The 17,591-nt window shown below is 42.1% G+C and overlaps 1 protein-coding gene across 1 annotated transcript in view; it reads right to left on the minus strand.

The window, feature by feature from the left end:
• LOC139407289 (kelch-like protein 29) overlaps window positions 1-17,591 on the minus strand; it is a 381,932-nt gene that overhangs the window by 181,264 nt on the left and 183,077 nt on the right. The window lies entirely within an intron of this gene.

Raw genomic sequence — 17,591 nt, forward strand, 5'->3', positions numbered from 1 at the left:
ATGATTGTGTTTATGTATTTCTATTAGACTAGACTTTATCTAGAAATGTTTTTTAAGACCCATTTTCCATCTGTGTGACCAGAAATCAAAGCCATTGCTTATTAAACATGTTTAAACTGATTAAACATGTTTAGGATGGAAAATGTACCTATACCTTCATCTTGCAAATATATAGACTCTTCGTTTTCATTTCACACCAAATTTGACATGCTCTTATAAACCTCACGTTGGTGCCCATGGGCCTTTTACATGGAAATAACTAGAGGTCGACCGATTATGATTTTTCAACGCCGATACCGATACCGATTATTGGAGGACCAAAAAAGGCTGATACCGATTAATCAGACAATTTTATTTTATTTTATTTGTAATAATGACAATTACAACAATACTGAATGAACACTTATTTCAACTTAATATAATACATCAATAAAATAAATTTAGCCTCAAATAAATAATGAAACATGTTCAATTTGGTTTAAATAATGCAAAAACAAAGTGTTGGAGAAGAAAGTAAAAGTGCAATATGTGCCATGTAAGAAAGCTAACGTTTCAGTTCCTTGCTCAGAACATATGAAAGCTGATGGTTCCTTTTAACATGAATCTTCAATATTCCCAGGTAAGAAGTTTTAGGTTGTAGTTATTATAGGAATTATAGGACTATTTCTCTCTATACCATTTGTATTTCATTAACCTTTGACTATTGGATGTTCTTATAGGCACTTTAGTATTGCCAGTGTAACAGTATAGCTTCCGTCCCTCTCCTCGCTCCTCCCTGGGCTCAAACCAGCAACACAATGACAACAGCCACCATCGAAGCAGCGTTACCCATGCAGAGCAAGGGGAACAATTACTAGAAGGCTCAGAGCGAGTGACGTTTGAAACGCTATTAGCGCGCGCTAACTAGCTAGCCATTTCACTTCGGTTACACCAGCCTCATCTCGGGAGTTGATAGGCTTGAAGTCATAAACAGTGCAATGCTTGACGCACAACGAAGAGCTGCTGGCAAAACGCACGAAAGTGCTGTTTGAATGAATGTTTACGCGCCTGCTTCCGCCTACCACCGCTCAGTCAGATACTTAGATATTTGTTTGCTCAGTCAGATTATATGCAACGCAGGACACGCTAGATAATATCTAGTAATATCATCAACCATGTGTAGTTAACTAGTGATTATGATTGATTGTTTTTAAGTTTAACGCTAGCTAGCAACTTACCTTGGCTTACTGCATTCGCGTAACAGTCAGTCTCCTTGTGGAGTGCAACGAGAGAGAGGGAGGTCGTTAATTGCGTTGGACTAGTTAACTGTAAGGTTGCAAGATTGGATCCCCCGAGCTGACAATGTGAAAATATGTTGTTCTGCCCCTGAACGAGGCAGTTAACCCACTGTTCCTAGGCCGTCATTGAAAATATGAATGTGTTCTTAACTGACTTGCCTAGTTAAATAAAGGTATATAAAAAAAAAAGGAAAATCAGCAAATCGGCGCCCAAAAATACCGATTTCCGATTGTTATGAAAACTTGAAATCGGCCCTAATTAATCATTCATTCCGATTAATCGGTCGACATCTAGAAATAACCTTATTAAGGTTATTGCTGCTGTATTGCTAGAGCACAACAATAAATAGGTTATTTTCACCTGGGAGACTAGCTATCATAATGGAGATGCACAATAAGCATGCAGTGGGCATTTCTGGTGAGAATAGTCCCAATCTCATGGCTACACCCGGACATTAGGAGGAGTCATTAGGCCTGTTTAAATGAGGTCATTAAGCTGATGAAATGAAGCCGTATTTCTGAGTGCAGATGCAAAGGCAGGAGTCCACGCCATTCCTCATTGTTAGCTAGGCATAGTGTGTGTGTGTGTGTGTGTGTGTGTGTGTGTGTGTGTGTGTGTGTGTGTGTGTGTGTGTGTGTGAGAGAAATACTGAGTCAAGTGTGTCATAACTCTGGTTGAGTGTAATAGTTGAGGGGACAAAAGTGAACCGCGTAAAAAAAGTTTGTGATAAAGTCCATCTCTGTCATATAAAAACATTAATAGCGGCAATAACCTCCATAACAATTTAATTGCACTTTAATATTTGTATGCAAGACAATAAAGGCCTGGATGCCCAGTAATTAGGCTGCAGTATTTATTCCCCCTCTAGCTGACGTTATTTAATCTAAACTGAAGTGAACTGGGACAGGGTGAGTAGAGAAAGCCCCTTATCACAGACAGCTATAGTTTTCCACCTTCTACAACCAAAGCTATGGCATCTTCCACTAAAGATGCACTGCATTCTCAGTCAACAAAGCTAAATCCCAATGTCACACAGCTATGTGCAACACGTATTGTACATCACAATCTTTTCCAAACAACCCAACAATAGTCAAGTGCTACTAATTAACCCCTAGACTGCTAGAGGTTAACGCATTCTTATTGTCACGTAAACACCACAAGGACATCCCTCTACAGCTCGTCTGTCTCACATGGGTGGAGAACATAGATAAAGAATGTGAGAAGCAGTGAAGGAGTTGAATGTGAAATGGGATGAGATGACAGAAGAGAGGTCTATAGAAATAGATAAAAGGCAAATGACAACACAGTGTTATCCTCCTCAAGCACAAAGAGAAAAAATAAACGGTCATTCTACAAGACAAGGCTTAGAAGGACAGAGGGAGAGCAATTCTGAGGTGCATTCCTAAACTAACACACTTCACTTGTGTGTTGGGTGGCATTGTGATGGGAATATATATATATGCCTGTGTGTTAATGGTAGAGATAGCAAACAACCCAGCAAACTGGGAACATTCCCAGAACATTAGCTAAGATACCCATTAACTTCTAGTTAGGGGTTTATCTAACATTAGGATGATAACATCCCAAAAACATTCAGAATATGTTTTTGATGAAATCTATTTATCAAAAATGTTTTACATGAAATATCCTTGGAATGTTCTCCTAACATTCACTAAAATGTTGTGCACAACATATGTAACAACCACAGAACATTTCCCAAACGTTTGTATGTTGTGTAAAACATTTGCCTGAACGTTCCTATAACACATTTAATCTCTTCTTTAAAAATGTTCCCAGGATGTTTGATTAGGTTGTGGGAACATCACAAAATATATGTTCTATATGATTCTACAATGTTCCTTTTAGAGTGCAAAAAAACATTCTCCTGATGTTACAAGACTGTTCCCAGAACACATTTAGCCAGTTCTTTAAAGGTTCTCAGAATGTTTCATGAGGTTGTGGAAACAGTCTGGTGGGAACATCACAAAAGACATGTTCCCAAAACACTAAAACTGTCCAGTTGTGCTGATGATTCTACAATGTTTATTTTACACTGCAATGAATTAGGTAAAACTTAAATATAACATTTTTTAAAAGTTATTGAAATGTTCTGAGGATGTCAAAAACTAAGTCAAATGTTAGTTTAAACCTAAACCTTTAAACCTAAAAAAATATGCTAGGAATTTCAGAAAAACATCATTTTTACAACATTAAGGGAATTTCCTGTGCAACCCAACTTAAACATTGTACGAATGTCATCTCAACTGGACAGTTGTATTGTTTTGGGAACCTACAGTATCTCTATCCCAACAATGGTCCCACAACCTAAAGAAATGTTTTGGGAACCTACAGTATCTCTATCCCAACAATGGTCCCACAACCTAAAGAAATGTTTTGGGAACCTACAGTATCTCTATCCCAACAATGGTCCCACAACCTAAAGAAATGTTTTGGGAACTTTTAAAGATCATAAAAAATTTGTTCTGGGAATGTTTTTGCATCTTCAGGCAAACCTGTTAGAAACATTGTAATAATCAGCACAAATTGACAGTTTTTGTGTTTTGGGATGTGATTTCTTTCTTTCAACATCTTGAGAGAATGAATATGGGGTTAGGGAGCGTCTGTAAAGGTGGTGGTGCTATCTTTATCAGCATCATAAAAGCTGATAGTATTACAACCACGGAATATGCATCCAAGCCAAAACGAAACCTTATCAAAAACATTAACAGCTTTTAATTTCCTTTGAAATCTGTCATTTGGAAATTTGGCACAGAAAATCTTTCCAGTATATTGCATTTTCTGCTTGGTCCCTAAACGTCATTGCTGCACGAAAGAAGCAGAGATGAAAGAGGTAACAAACTTTATCGATGTCAACTACAGTAGATTGAAGCATTAATTATATCAATGTATGCCATTATTCTGGTAAAGTAAGGGTTAATTTAGTATTCTAGGGCAACAAGTAATGACAGACGAGAAGCTGTATGTATCTAATTACAGACAAGTTATTACGAAGCTGGCCATTACTCCTCACATTAAAAAGGTTTAAAATATGACTGGAATAGGATTTACTCAAAAATATTAGTTTTATTTTCCATAAATATAATAAATACACAGACTTAAAACAGGCAAGGGTTTCAAACCATCTCAATAGTTGTTTCTTTGCAGCAATTCAACCATGAAGGCCTGATTCACACAGTCTCCTCTGAACAGCTCCTCTGAAACGTTGAGATGTGTCTGTTACTTGAACTCTGTGAAGCATTTATTTGGGCTGCAATTTCTGAGGCTGGTAACTAATGAACTTGTCCTCTGCAGCAGAGGTAACTCTGGGTCTTCCTTTCCTGTGGGGGTCCTCATGAGAGCCAGTTTCATCATAGAACTGGATGGTTTTTGCAACTGCACTTGAAGAAACGTTCAAAGTTCTTGAAATGTTCCGTATTGACTGCCCTTCATGTCTTAAAGTAATGATGGACAGTCATTTCTCTTTGCACCTCACTCTGACCATCGCTCTGGCACCCTTAGGGCTCGTTCGTAAATTCACTCTGGCTAGCGCTCTCGTCTGAGTGTGCCAGAGTGCAGAATAACTGATGAATTTACCTTTACTCTGCAATCCGACTCATCCCAAACCATCTCAATAGTGATTTATTTGCAGCAATTCAACAACGAAGCTGGTTCAGAGAATGGCAAAGCTGTCATCAAGGCAAAGAGTGGCTACTATGAAGAATCGCAAATATAACATATATTTGTGTTTGTTTAATACTTGTTTGGTTACTATATGATTCCATATGTGTTATTTCATCGTTTTGATGTCTTCACTTTTATTGTACAATAAGGAAAAACCCTGGAATGAGTAGGTGTGTCCAAACCATTATTCCTGCCATTATTATGAGCTGTCCTCCCCGCAGCACAATTAAAATAGACTGTTTGGGTTGAAATGGTTGGAAAGATCTAAACTATGCCTTAAATATCAAAAATGGAATATAGGCAGGTACACAGTTCACTACATAATATTCAAAAATACAATTAAATACAGAGAAAATGTCTCAGAGTTGAGGATCTCATCCTCACACAAATGGACTAATAGCCTACAAAAATGACATAAATGATATGCAGAGACATAGACCTATCTAAAAAGGCCTGTAAAAAAATGGTTCCGCCATCTCTGTCTGTACAGTGCATGTTCTACATTTGCAGGTTAGAGTCGGGTGCAGGCCTCAGATTTTCACTTTATCACATATAGTTGGGCGATTGTGGATGGGTTATTAGCAATTGTGGGTGAACAAACAGTTTGTAACATGGTTGGTTATGTTTCTACAATTGTGGGTGAACAAACAGTTTGTAAAATGGTTGGTTATGTTTCTACAATTGTGGGTGAACAAACAGTTTGTAACATGGTTGGTTATGTTTCTACAATTGTGGGTGAACAAACAGTTTGTAACATGGTTGGTTATGTTTCTACAATTGTGGGTGAACAAACAGTTTGTAACATGGTTGGTTATGTTTCTACATGACACTGCAGAAATATGTATTTGATGCTTATGTATTCCTATTTCTCGGTTGAATTTACATATCAATAAGGTGTTATGGTATTGGTCATGCATGCAGTTAGGGTGGGATCGCAAACATAAATTCTTCCCAGTCTGATATTGGCCTACAAGGCGGGAGGTCACCTTCTGAAATACATTATTCTATTTTCATATTTACAATGTGTACGACGAGTTCACTATGTGCATGACCCGATGTGCATTTGGAAATTATTCAGACCACTTGACTTTTTCCACAATTTGTTACATTAGTCTTTTTCTAAAATCGATTAAATCGTTTTTTTTCCTTTTCAATTTACACACAATACCACATAATGACAAAGCAAAAACTGTTTTTTAGAAATGTTTGCAAATGTATTTAAAATAAAATACCTAAATATCATATTTACATACGTATTGAGCAGCTTTGGCAGCGATTACAGCCTCTTGGGTATGACGCTACAAGCTTGGCACACCTGTATTTGGGATGTTTCTCCCATTCGCCTCTGCAGATCATCTCAAACTCTGTCAGGTTGATGGGGAGCGGCATTGCACAGCTATTTTCAGGTCTCTCCAGAGATGTTCGATCGGGTTCGAGCCTGGGCTCTGGCTGGGCCACTCAAGGACATTCAGAGACTTGTCCCGAAGCCACTCCTGCATTGTCTTGGCTGTGTGCTTATGATCGTTGTTCTGTTGGAAAGTGAACCTTCGCCCCAGTCTGAGGTCCTAAGCGCTCTGGAGCAGGTTTTCATCAAGGTTCTCTGTACTTTGCTCCGTTCATCTTTCCCTCGTTCATGACTAGTCTCCCAGTCCCTGCCACTGAAAAACATCGCCACAGCATGATGCTGCCACCACAATTGTGGTGGCAGCATCATTGGTGCCAGGTTTCCTCTAGATGTGACGCTTGGCATTCAGGCCAAAGAGTTCAATCTTTGTTTCATCAGACCAGAGAATCTTGTTTCTCATGGTCTGAGAGTCCTTTAGGTGCCTTTTGGCAAACTCCAAAACTCTTCAGTCTGATTAGTGGAGTGCTGCAGAGATGGTTGTCCTAGAAGGTTCTCCCATCTCCACAGAGGAACTCTAGAGCTCTGTCAGAGTAACATTTGGGTTCTTTGTCACCTCTCTGACCAAGGCCCTTTTCCACCGATTGCTCAGTTTGGCCGGGCGGCCAGCTCTAGGAAGAGTCTTGCTGGTTCCAAACTTCTTCCATTTGAGAATGATAGAAGCCACTGTGCTCTTGGAGACCTAAAATGCTGCAGAAATGTTTTGGTACCCTTCCCCAGTTAGCTAGTGTAAGGGACTTCACACTGCTTGCTTAGCGAATACCACTTCCTCCCGATTCGGCCCAAACCTTTACCGATCTTGGGACCTCTGCCTCACAAACACACGAGACCATCCTCCTTCAAGCATCTTAGCCGACTGCCACACCTCAAAAGGCTAGCTAATGAGGCGACGCAAGCTGGACACTTAAGGCTGAGGAGTAAGTTTCACACATCCCCATGTGCTACACATACATACTCTTATTGTAATGGTCACATTAGCCCTTTAGCATGGAATAACTGTGGGTTAGCTAACAGATGAATCACGAATCTACAGCCATCAACATACTTACACATCTAATGTGCTTCCTTGTTTCTATCGTCAGGTACTTCCATGTATTGTATTTTGTACTATTTTTGTCATTGTTATGTTTGATTACAAAATGCAGTCTGATATTGAAATGCAAATGACGAATCACAAATGTACAGCCATCAACATCCTGTTGTCCTGCACATCTAATGTGCTTCCTTGTTTCTATCGTCAGAATAAATACCAATCAACTGGGATCACTGACTGGACAGTCCTTTATTTAAAAACACAAAGCAAGAGAGTTATGAAGTACGATCACATCTGTTACACTGGTGCCGAGACCAGTCTTCTTGTCTTTGCTGGACAGATGTTACAAGTGTGTGTGTGTGTGATACTGCATTGCATTCCTAGTATTAATAATAAGTAATCTGTGCTTTGTTTATTTCTTGTCTATTTTCAGTGCTGTATATTGTGATGTAAAAAGTGGCCTAGAAAAATAACATATTTCAATGCAGTGGATACGATGTTGTTAAAATTCATAGTATCATCTCAACCTTAGTACATAAATAATTACTGTGTTCGTTCATGAGTTCTAATCAGTGTAGATTTTTTTGGTCTAGTTTTACTCAATTTCTCCAGTAGGCAAGCAGTGGAGCAGCAGTCCTGCTGAATGGCTGGCAGGCATATGGTAAATAGGCTCTTAAATTAGGTCCCTGGTCCTCTAGCTTAGTTATCTGTGATGATTGGAAGTGTGCGTGTGTGTGTGTGTGTGTGTGTGTGTGTGTGTGTGTGAGAGAGAGAGAGAGAGAGAGAGAGAGAGAGAGAGAGAGAGAGAGAGAGAGAGAGAGAGAGAGAGAGAGATCCATTCTCCCCCTGGCACGTTTACCATGTCTCATTGAACAGGGAAATATGCAGGTCACACATCCATAGATTTCTGGTCACATTTTTACTTTGAGTCAATACAAATTTGAATGATTTGAATAAAAACTGCCAAATGTATTTTTTTCTTTCTCCTTTTGTTTCCATTTAATACATATGAATGTTTTTTGTATTTGAAATGATAATAAATCAAAAGTTTGTTGCCTTAAAGCAAAGAGGAAGAAAAACATTAGCAGGTAATGATACCTCAACACAGATGTATGAAGGGTGCCTGAGTTTTGAAGAGATAGAAACAGAGAGAAAATGGTTAGCAGCATAGCTACCGGGAACTATAAAATTCCTGCACAGAGTATGATTTACAAGGGTTGGTAAAACTGTGGTTGTCATAGTGAAAACGTCTTAAAATGAATATGATAGATACGTCTTAAAGTGGATATGACATGTTTTATAATCCTTTATAATCCTTAATCCTATAAATGTAAATATTTTTACAGTAGATGATCGCCGTACAGTCTGGAATATTTAAAGAAGTATTTTTCACCAATGAGTAATTTGACATTGTTCAATGTATTTGTCCAACAAAAAAATATGTCAACTGATTTGTTGGGTTGTTTTCTCAGCTTGTGGGGAAAAACAAGTTTCTAATGAACAAACAATTACTTATTTGAATTTATCTCTCTGGTCTTTCTTGACAGTGGTGGTGGGGGGGGGGGGTCAAAAACATTAGCTTCAATCAATGACTGGCTGTCATGAAATGTGTCAAGAGACAGCACCTTCAAGTCTATCTCCATCTAATTCAGACAGTCACAGAGGACAATCGAAACACCTTTTAAACACCTCCCTCCTCAATCTTGCCAATCCCAATCATGTCGCTGAAGACAACCCACACACCCACACTCTGTCTCGCTCTCTGTCTCTATCACTCCCTCTCCTTCTCTCTAGTCCCTCGGTCTGCTCCCCTCTCTCACCGTGGCCATACGTTGCCTACAACAAGACAAAAAAGACACAACATTTAAACAAATAAATCAAATCAAATTGTATTTGTCACATGCACCGAATACAACAGTTAGACCTTACAGTGAAATGCTTACTTATAAGCCTTTAACCAACAATGCAGTTTTAAGGAATTTCCCCCAAAAAGTAAGAGATAAGAATAACAAATATTTAAAAAGCAGCAGTAAATAACAATAGCGGGGCTATTTACAGGGGGTACCGGTACAGAGTCAATGTGTCGGGTGAACCGGTGTTGAGGTAATTATGTACATGTAGGTAGAGTGGGGGTATAGAGGTCCTGGATGAAAGGAAGCTTGGCCTGGCCCCAGTGATGTACTGGGCCGATTGCACTACCCTCAAAGTGCCTTGCGGTCGGAGGCTGAGCAGTTGCCATACCAGGCAGTGATGCAACCGGTCAGGATGCTCTCGATGGTGCAGCTGAAAAACATTTTGAGGATCTGAGGACCCATGCCAAATATTTTCAGTCTCCTGAGGGGGAATAGGTTTTGTTGTGCGCTCTTCACAACTGTCTTGGTGTGCTTGTACCATGTTAGTTTGTTGGTTATGTGGACGCCAAGGAACTTGAAGCTCTCAACCTGCTCCACTACAGCCCCGTCGATGAGAATGGGGGCGTGCTCGGTCCTCCTTTTCATGTAGTCTACAATGTAGTCTACAATAATCTCCTTTATCTTGATCACGTTGAGGGAGAGGTTGTTGTCCTGGCACCACACGGCCAGGTCTCTGACGTACTCCCTATAGGCTGTCTCATCGTTGTCGGTGATCAGGCCTACCACTGCTGTGTCATCAGCAAACCTAAAGATGGTATTGGAGTCGTTCCGGGCCGTGCAGTCATGAGTGAACAGGGAGTACAGGAGGGGACTGAGCAAGCCCCCCTGAGGGGCCCCCGTGTTAAGGATCACCGTGGCAGATGTGTTGTTACCTACCCTTACCACCTGGGGGCGGCCCATCAGCAAGTCCAGGATCCAGTTGCAGAGGGAGGTGTTTAGTCCCAGGGTCCTTAGCTTAGTGATGATCTGTGAGGGCACTATGGTGTTGAACACTGAGCTGTAGTCAATCAATAGCATTCTAACATACAGTTGACGTCGGAAGTTTACATACACCTTAGCCAAATACATTTAAACTAAGTTTCACAATTCCTGACATTTAATCCTAGTAAAAATTCTCTGTCTTAGGTCAGTTAGGATCACCACTATAAGAATAATAGTAGAGAGAATGATTTATTTCAGCTTTTATTTCTTTCATCACATTCCCAGTGGGTCAGAAGTTTACATACACTCAAATAGTATTTTCTAGCAATGCCTTTAAATTATTTAACTTGGGTCAAACATTTTGGGTAGCCTTCCACAAGCTTCCCCCAATAAGTTGGGTGAATTTTGGCCCATTCCTCCTGACAGACAGAGCTGGTGTAACTGAGTCAGGTTTGTAGGCATCCTTGCTCGCACACTCGTTCAGTTCTGCCCCCAAATGTTCCATGGAATTGAGGTCAGGGCTTTGTGATGGCCACTCCAATACCTTGACTTTGTTGTCCTTAAGCCATTTTGCCACAGCTTCGGAAGTATGCTTTGGGTCATTGTCCATTTGGAAGGCCCATTTGCCACCAAGCTTTAACTATCTGACTGATGTCTTGAGATGTTGCTTCAATATATCCACATCATTTTCCTGCCTCATGATGCCATCTATTTTGTGAAGTGCACCAGTCCCTCCTGCAGCAAAGCACCCCCACAACATGATGCTGCCACCCCTGTGCTTCACGGTTGGGATGGTGTTCTTCGGCTTGCAAGCCTCCCCCTTTTTCCTACAAACATAACGATGGTCATTATGGCCAAACAGTTCTATTTTTGTTTCATCAGACCAGAGGACTTTTCTCCAAAAAGTACGATATTTGTCCCAATGTGCAGTTCAAAACCGTAGTCTGGCTTTTTAATAGCGGTTTTGGAGCAGTGGCTTCTTCCTTGTTGAGCGGCCTTTCAGGTTATGTTGATATAGGACTCGTTTTACTGTGGATTTAGAAACCTTTGTACCTGTTTCCTCCAGCATCTTCACAAGGTCCTTTGTTGTTGTTCTGGGATTGATTTGCACTTTTCGCACCAAAGTATGTTCATCTCTAGGAGACAGAACACGTCTCCTTCCTGAGTGGTATGATGGCTGCGTGTTCCTATGGTGTTTATACTTGCGTAATATTGTTTGTACAGATGAACATGGTACCTTCAGGCGTTTGGAAATTGCTCCCAAGAATGAACCAGACTTGTGGAGATCTATGATTTTCTTTCTGAGGTCTTGGCTGATTTCTTTTGATTATCCCATGATGTCGAGCAAAGAGGCACTGAGTTTGAAGGTAGGCCTTGAAATACAGCCACAGGTACACCTCCAATTGACTCAAATGATGTCAATTAGCCTATCAGAAGCTTCTAAAGCCATGACACAATTTCTGGAATTTTCCAAGCTGTTTAAAGGCCCAGTCAACTTAGTGTATGTAAACGTCTGACCCACTGGAATTGTGATACAGTGAATTATAAGTGAAATAATCTGTCTGTAAACAACTGATGGAAAAATTACTTTTGTCATGCAGAAAGTAGATGTCCTAACCAACTTGCCAAAATTATAGTTTGTTAACAAGAAATTTGTGGAGTGGTTGAAAAACGAGTTTTAATGATTCCAACCTAAGGTGTATGTAAACTTACGACTTCAACTGTAGGTGTTCCTTTTGTCCAGGTGGGAAAGGGCAGTGTGGAGTGCAATAGAGAGAGCATAGTCTGTGGATCTGTTGGTGCGGTATGCAAATTGGAGTGGGTCTAGGGTTTCTGGGATAATGGTGTTGATGTGAGCCATGACCAGCCTTTCAAAGCATTTCATGGCTACAGGGGTAAGTGCTACGGGTCGGTAGTCATTTAGGCACATTACCCTAGTGTTCTTGGGCACAGGGACTATGGTGGTCTGCTTGAAGCATGTTGACATTACAGACACAGACAGGGAGAGGTTGAAAATGTCAGTGAAGACACTTGCCAGTTGGTCAGCGCATGCTTGGGGTACACTTCCTGGTAATCCATCTGGCCCAGCAAGCCTTGTGAATGTTGACCTGTTTAAACGTCTTGCTCACATCGGCTGCAGAGAGCGTGATCACACAGTCGTCCAGAACAGCTGATGCTCTCATGCATGTTTCAGTGTTACCTGCCTCGAAGCGAGCATAGAAGTTATTTTGCTTGTCTGGTAGGCTTGTGTCAAAGGGCAGCTCTTGGCTGTGCTTCCCTTTGTAGTCTGTAATAGTTTGCAAGCCCTGCCACATCCGACGAGAGTCGGAGCCGGTGTAGTACGATTCGATCTTAGTCCTGTATTGACGCTTTGCCTATTTGATGGTTCATCGGAGGGCATAGCGGGATTTCTTATGAGCTTCTGGGTTAGAGTCCCGCTCCTCGAAAACTGCAGCTCTACCCGCGTCTCTGTGTTTGGAGTAAAGGTGGTCTAGAATTGTTTCCCCCTCTAACATGTTGATAGAAATTAGGCAAAACTGATTTAAGTTTCCCTGCATTAAAGTCATCGGACACTTGGAGTGCCGCCTCTGGATGAGCGTTTTCCTGTTTGCTTATGGCGGAATACAGCTCATTGAGTGTGGTTTTGGTGCCAGCATCGGTCTTTGGTGGTATGTAGACAGCTACGAAAAATACAGATGAAAAATCTCTAGGTAAATAGTGTGGTCTACAGCTCATCTATCATGAAATACTCGATCTCAGGTGAGCAAAACCCTGAGACTTCCTTAGATATCGTGCACCACCTATTGTATTAAAATATGCATAGGCCCCCACCTCGTGTCTTATCAGAGGCTGGTGTTCTGTCCTGCCGATAGATAGAGTGTATAACCCGCCAGCTGTATGTTCTTAATGTCGTCGTTCAGCCACGACTTGGTGAAACGTAAGATATTAGTTTCTAATGTCCCCTTATTAGGATATACTTGCTTTCAGTTCGTCCCATTTATTTTCCAGCGATTGAACGTTAGCTATCAGAATGGAAGGCAAGGGCAGATTAGCCACTCGTCACCTGATCCTCACAAGACATCCTGATCTATTTCTGAGAAACCAGCGAATCACGGGGATCTGGGCCTGGTCGGGTGTCTGTAGTATATCCCTTGCGCACGACTCATTGAAGAACTCCTCGCCCAATTTGAGGCGAGTAATCCCAATTCCCATGTGCAGAAGCTCTTTTCGGTCATAAGAGATGGTAGCAGCAACATTATATACAAAACAAGTTACAAACACGAAAAAAACAAATAAAATAGCATGGTTGGTTAAGAGCCGATAAGACGGCAGCCCTGCCCTCCGGCTCCATCTTTTTGAAAGTCTTGTAGTTGAAAGATGAAATAAATGTTTCTATGATTTTATGTTATGTAGGCTATCCTTGGCCATCTTTCCATTAAGAATGAATTAGGCATCCATCTAGACGTTGTGGAGACTTTCTACCAACCAACACTGTCAATAGTAAAGCTCTAGGTCTTTGTGTTCCAGCTGACAATGCTTTTTCTCTGACATAGAATTGTTCTGGGTTTGAAATCATATGTTTAATCCAATTTTAAAAACCTTTTATCTTAAGTAAAACATCACAGGGCCTTGAATGTGTCTGTTTGGAAAAGCTGTCTCTGAAAAGGCTTCCTCCTCAGTCTTTTGTCAAGTGTGAATCTTACTGCGGAAGAGTCATGCTTCCTTCACCACACAGTGCTGTGTGGCCAGCAGTCGCAGGGTGGATTTTCTCACTCAATCATTCTTGGAAAATAAAAGAAAGCATTTAAAATGTCACATTCTTTCTTTTCATTTTACATCCTCCCCAGCAATATCGCACCAAAAACCCTATTCAGTGTGTCGACTCGGCTGATGCCTTTATCCTGAGTGGCTAACAGACAGGCCAGCAGCGCCCACTGTCCTTCGTTTGAACAGTACATTTACATTTCAATTAATACAGTTTCAACACCTTGTTACAGGCCCTATTTTACCCTGAACAAATGCCAAGGAAAGACATTTTCCCACCACATTATTTTCTTATGATGATTGAAATCCCACAGAGCCAGGCAGCCCAGTGTGTGAGGTTTGGAGCTAGGAGGAGCCAGGCAGCCCAGTGTGTGAGGTTTGGAGCTAGGAGGAGCCAGGCAGCCCAGTGTGTGAGGTTTGGAGCTAGGAGGAGCCAGGCAGCCCAGTGTGTGAGGTCTGGAGCTAGGAGGAGCCAGGCTGCCCAGTGTGTGAGGTCTGGAGCTAGGAGGAGCCAGGCAGCCCAGTGTGTGATGTCCGGAGCTTGGAGGAGCCAGGCAGCCCAGTGTGTGAGGTCCGGAGCTTGGAGGAGCCAGGCAGCCCAGTGTGTAAGGTTTGGAGCTAGGAGGAGCCAGGCAGCCCAGTGTGTGAGGTCTGGAGCTAGGAGGAGCCAGGCAGCCCAGTGTGTGAGGTCTGGAGCTTGGAGGAGCCAGGCAGCCCAGTGTGTGAGGTCCGGAGCTTGGAGGAGCCAGGCAGCCCAGTGTGTGAGGTTTGGAGCTAGGAGGAGCCAGGCAGCCCAGTGTGTGAGGTCTGGAGCTAGGAGGAGCCAGGCAGCCCAGTGTGTGAGGTCTGGAGCTAGGAGGAGCCAGGCAGCCCAGTGTGTGAGGTCCGGAGCTAGGAGGAGCCAGGCAGCCCAGTGTGTGATGTCCGGAGCTTGGAGGAGCCAGGCAGCCCAGTGTGTGAGGTCCGGAGCTAGGAGGAGCCAGGCAGCCCAGTGTGTGAGGTTTGGAGCTTGGAGGAGCCAGGCAGCCCAGTGTGTGAGGTCCGGAGCTTGGAGGAGCCAGGCAGCCCAGTGTGTGAGGTCCGGAGCTAGGAGGAGCCAGGCAGCCCAGTGTGTGAGGTCTGGAGCTAGGAGGAGCCAGGCAGCCCAGTGTGTGAGGTCTGGAGCTAGGAGGAGCCAGGCAGCCCAGTGTGTGAGGTCTGGAGCTAGGAGGAGCCAGGCAGCCCAGTGTGTGAGGTCTGGAGCTTGGAGGAGCCAGGCAGCCCAGTGTGTGAGGTCCGGAGCTAGGAGGAGCCAGGCAGCCCAGTGTGTGAGGTCCGGAGCTAGGAGGAGCCATGGGGAACAGTGGATAATGTCACCACAAGTCGAAATTCTCTATCTAGCCATGGCTGGTAGTTTGAACATACCACAACACGAATAAAAAAAACACACACAACCGGTATGTATTGTGTTGTGAGACCCATTGATTGCAGGGTTGATTATGAGTGTCTCTGTGTGTGCGTGCACGCGTGTGTGTTGCGAGATCCACTGACTGCAGTTCTTTGAGCACAACTGAATTATGACTCATAAACTTGGCTGACATTTATTGTTCATGGCAACACTGTAGTACCAGTAATGGACAACACGTCGTCGTCTTGGGAGAGGTGGAAGCTGTGATCATCATATGCTAAATTCCCCCCACACTCACATCAAATCAGAACTGGAGCAACTCATGGCATGCTATCCTCTCTCCCTCTCCATCCTTTCTCTCGGTCGCTCTCTCTCTCACAACTCTTGCCTCTCTCTATCCTCTCCGTTCCCGCCTTCTCTCTCTCCCACCCTCTCTCTATCGCTCTCTCTCTCCCTCCCTCTCTGAATGGCAGGCCTCAGATAGCTGCTGGCATGGCTAGCGGAGGGTGAGTAGAGCAGAGCAGAAGCAGAGGTAGACCTCTGGGCCTACTGAAGCAGATACAGCACATTTAGCCTGTAGGGATCTACACAGCAATACCACAGCACTGACAACGCCACAAATGAGTCCTGTGCTTCTAAGTCTGCATTGCTTGCTCTTTGGGATTTTAGGTTGGGTATCTGTATATTGGCAGTTGTTGTTGTTTAGCCTCTACGGGATGGATGTCCCTAAACTGGGATGGTTTTGCTAACGTGCGCTAATGTGATTATAATGACAAACCAGTAGTTTTCATGCAATCAATCAAATGTACTTTATAAATCCCTTTTTACATCAGCAGTTAGCGCACGTTAGCAACAACAACTGCTATTGGCAGTTGTTGTTTAGCCTCTACGTGATGGGTGTCCTAAACCGGGGCGGTTGTTGCTAACATGCGCTAATGTGACTAGAATGATGTTGTATACAACAGCCAACTTTCCGGGACATAGACATGTCTTACATGGGCAGAAAGCTTACATTCTTGTTAATCTAACTGCAGTGTCTAATTAACAGTAGCTGTTACAGTGAAAAAAGACCATGCTATTGTTTGAGGAGTGTGCACAACAACAAAAAACATTTATCACGGCTACTGGTTTGATACATTCAGTTAAATAATGTACTTACATTCAGTAATTTTGCTCTGATATGTCATCCTGAGGGTCCCAGAGATAAAATGTAGCATAGCTTTGTTTGATAAAATCCATTTTTATGTACAAATGTAGGAATTGGGGTCTACAGTTTGACCCCACTGCTGTCTCTGGCTCCACACCCACCCCGCCCGGCCATCTAGATGTGTGAAAGTTAGTGTATAAGCTAATGATCCATCATGTATGACATTCCTGGGAGTGTGTAAACCAAATGTCTTTATTACCATAGCATTTTTGTTTATTCTCTATAGTTAAGTACTTGAAAATGTATCAATTGACCAATTTCGGAATATTTGGGCAAACTCCTGGCAGACTTGATACAAAATATTGTGCAGTAATGTAATTCTTCACTGGATCAGTCTGAAACATTGCGCACACACTGCTGCCCAAGATCTAAATTACACCTAGACTCCTATCTGAAAGTATGGCCTTGCTCTTGCATTACAAAGATGATAAAAACAAAGCATTTTTTGGGTTGTATTATCATTTACCAGATCTAATGTGTTATATTCTCCTACATTCATTTCACATTTCCACAAACTTTAAAGTATTTCCTTTCAAATAGTTTCAAGAATATGCATATCCTTGCTTCAGGTCCTGAGCTACAGGCAGTTAGATTTGGGTATGTCATTTTAGGCTAAAATTGAAAGAAAAAGGTACGATCCTTAAGAGGTTGTTTAGAAAACAATGATGTATTGCATACTGTAGGCTACACAAATAATAATAATAATTACTGTCAATGTATGGTTAAATGTACGACAGATAATGAATAACCAAAAATGAGCCTACTTTGAATTAAACAACATTTTGGGAAGTAATTGCAAATGACTGAATATTAATACCACTTATTATTCAAGATATAATAACACTAAGATCCATTATAAATATATCAAACTAACATTAAACACTATAGAGTGAGATTTCTGTGCAACATGCAACAGTAACATTTATTTATGGAGTGTGTACAGTGCTTTAGGCAGTGGGGTGCTGGGCTGGGCTGTGGGATAGGCCATGTGGTGGTACTGTAGT

Source organism: Oncorhynchus clarkii, chromosome 4 (genome assembly GCF_045791955.1).
Source record: "Oncorhynchus clarkii lewisi isolate Uvic-CL-2024 chromosome 4, UVic_Ocla_1.0, whole genome shotgun sequence".
NCBI lineage: Eukaryota > Metazoa > Chordata > Actinopteri > Salmoniformes > Salmonidae > Oncorhynchus > Oncorhynchus clarkii.